The sequence below is a fragment of the Saccostrea cucullata genome, unplaced genomic scaffold (assembly GCF_032062105.1).
Source record: "Saccostrea cucullata isolate Sc308-1 unplaced genomic scaffold, CSIRO_AGI_Scuc_v1 ctg9476, whole genome shotgun sequence".
Classification (NCBI taxonomy): Eukaryota; Metazoa; Mollusca; class Bivalvia; order Ostreida; family Ostreidae; genus Saccostrea; species Saccostrea cuccullata.
In genome coordinates, this window is record NW_026924804.1 from 5207 (window position 1) to 8555 (window position 3349).

Genomic DNA, 3349 nt, shown 5'->3' on the forward strand with positions numbered 1-3349 from the left:
ACACGGTTATCAACTTTGACATAATGTAAATGTATTTTACAGCGCGTAATGAACATTTGTAATCAACATGATAAAGAATTAACACAATGTAAAGATAGTTTTAAATCACGTAAGAAAGAGTTAACATATTCTTATTAAATATCCACATATAGGAATGGAGTTTTGACATAACGTAATAAAGTGTTGATATAATATGGAACGCCGGGACTTCTCCATAATACATGTTCATATTATGTTATTAACCTTTTTACATCACGTAATAAAGAACTGACATAAAGGTAAGATGTATTCACCTCACATTGTGATGACCTCGGCGTAAAATAAAGATACATTAACATCACGTAATAATGCTTTGCTTTAATAGAAATATACACTCACAAAAGGGAATGGACTTTGACTAAATGTAATGATAAATTTAATCATAGAACACATGTAAAACGAAATTAACTTGACGTAATGCAATTTTGATCTCACATATTAAAGAAATGAAATAATATAAAGAAATATTCATTTCACGTAATTAAGTTTTAACACAATGTAAACATATTTTCACTTCACATAATGAACTTTGGTCTTCAAGTTATAAAGTGCCGACATAATGGAAGAATGTGTTTACTTCATGTAATGCAGCATTGACATGATGTAAAGATATTTTTACATTACCCCATAAAAAAATGATATAACGTAAAGATATGTTCACATCACGTAATGATAGATTGACATAATGAATGCATAGTTTTATGCTATAAGGCAGTGATGGCGTTCCATATCCCCTTGTTTTCGCAATAGTGGGAGAAGGGAATAATTGATAACTCATGAAATGTATTTTATATTTAAATCAGGGAATGATAATCAGTCGGAAAAATGCATTGAAAGGTACATGTAATCAGAGGGGCTGAATTTAAACATTCTATGAAAGATGTACATTATATCAAGTGTTCTTTCAAAGTTATTTTTGATAAACTGTGTGTCTGAGATTTAATGCCAAAATAACACATACTTATACAACAGTAATAGATTTATTTATTTATCTAAACAGAAATTCGTGCAAGTTTAAGTCAATCAACGAGTCCATGGTCGTCTGCTAAAACACAGTGTGCCCCTCTTGGATCCCAAACTTCCTTCAATGTCTCAAATGATTCAATAGTTCTCTCCAATCGCTCGGCCACAGATGGGGTATTTTGGATAGGAGCTTATGTGGAACATACAAAATGGATAAAGATTCTTGGTAGGTATATCTTGCACTACAAAAAGCTAGTCATAGAACTAATACAGTATACACAAGTTGAAGATTAATTATTGATTGTTTAATATAAAGCTATATATATGACAACATGGAAAAATACAATTCTTTAAATTCAAAAGTTTACAAAGCATCAACAGGAATAAATTATTCCACATTCAAACAATTGCAGTCAAGTTTGATTTAAAAGCTTTTAAGATTAATAGAACAAACAAAAGCTTTTAATAGAACACGCAAGAACTATTTGGAATGATCTCAATATAATCTAATTCTGGTTGTAACGCTGTATTTGATTGGATAAAAAATTTACTTCATATCGTATAAAATGGCTTGCCTACGTCACAATGACTTTCGTCAAAAACGTATCAATCCGCTTGACGTTACATTCCAATTTTCTACAAATTGAAGTCATTTTGTTAGAACAATTATCTTTTTTTCTTTAACCAAATGAATGATAATTAAATTATAACCAATGAATTTAATATCTACCCATTTTCTATGGTATAAACTGGGTTGGAACAGTTTACGCTTTTTTAATAAACCGCTTCGCGGTTTATAAAGCGTAAACTGCCCCAACCCAGTGTATACCGTATAAAATGGGTAGCTATTAAATTCATTCCTTAAATAGAGAAATGCATTGCTGATATAGAGAAATACATTGCTTAAACTGTATATATGGTTCATAATATTATATCACGATATTATTACAGGTTGTCACTACGTCGGCCTCATTGTCTCAAGCCCAATCCAAAACAGCAGAGTACTGGAGACACATGATGTGAAGTCCTGTCATGACTATTGTAAAGGCGCTACGGTTTTTGGTCTAGGTGTACGTAAGATTTTACAACACATTAGAAGAGTTCTACTTTCTCTTTAATGAAAAAAACCAAACAATTTATAAAGAAATGTGAATGATTTATGGTTTAAAACAGGCCCGTAGCAACGATTTTAAAAAGTGGACTTCACCGAAATATTCGACAAACAAAAAAAGTTATATGTCCAAACACTCTTGTCTTTTTTCAAAAACTGGGGATGGAAGTCGAGGGACTATTTTCTACCATTCTTTTTAAAATTCTTGAAATACTAAATGTTTGACCTTAAAGCAATAAAAATGGGAACAACCAGCATCTTAATGAAAATTTACAAATTAAAACAATACAAACTATAAGACTATTCGAACAAAAAAGTGACCATGACCCCCAGTGTTTTACGGGCCTGTCCAGTTGTAATATCAAACAATGAATATAAAAAATATTATCATCAAAATGCATCTGTATGAGAAATAGTGAAATTTTTACGATATTTAAAGATTTAAGTTTTCGTGTGCTTACATTCCGTATTTAGTCTATCATTTTCACTTGTCATGGTTTATTTTAGTCTAATAGCTGCTACTGCTACGGAGGAAATTTCTCTTTATCTCAAATCAGAAAGTGTGTACCTCAGAAGTGTTCCGGATCTCAGAACGATTTTTGTGGCGTCGACTATAATGTTGTTGTCTATCAAATAGGTAAAATATTCTTTTAACCATTGGTATAACTTCTGGTTTGGTAATATTGAGTTTTTTTATTTAATTAATGTGTTTATACCAACACATTTGTTTTTTTTTTAATATTCTATGCAAGAGAGCAGAAATCAAGAGTATCAAATCAGAAAAGTCATCACTAGAAATAAAATGAGGAATCAAAGACTTATTTCGAAAACTATCGCTTGATTAGAGATACAAAACTTTGTTGATAAACAAAATGTAAAATAATGTTTTATAACATGAAACTGAGATTTTAAATATTAAGATAATTATCTTTTTATACCAGTTTCTTCACAGTACCAGGGACTGGGGGAGTGTCTAGCCTCTGGTTATAATGGCGAATATAACACTACCGGTGCCCAGTATTTCTGGTTTGGGAAACCCGTTGTTTTACCATGTGACAATTCAGAGTTAGGATACACATATCGAACAGGTAAGCATATTACTTGTTCGGCATTTTATTTTCTACGGTTTTTTGGGTTAATTTAAAAAGGATCAATTTTGTGATTGGTTAGCGCCAATGTTTACAACTGATTTCATCAGAGGCATCCATAGGCTGTGATTATTTGCAAGCTTTGTAC

At 31.2% G+C, this 3349-nt stretch overlaps 1 long non-coding RNA gene across 1 annotated transcript; it reads left to right on the top strand.

Annotated features, from left to right (window-relative positions):
• The first annotated feature begins 1040 nt into the window (after positions 1-1040).
• On the top strand, positions 1041-3139 carry LOC134267345 (uncharacterized). The gene is made up of 4 exons (XR_009992136.1): positions 1041-1228; positions 1954-2072; positions 2621-2750; positions 3055-3139. It is a non-coding gene; the product is annotated as an uncharacterized LOC134267345 (long non-coding RNA).
• The last annotated feature ends 210 nt before the right edge of the window (positions 3140-3349 follow it).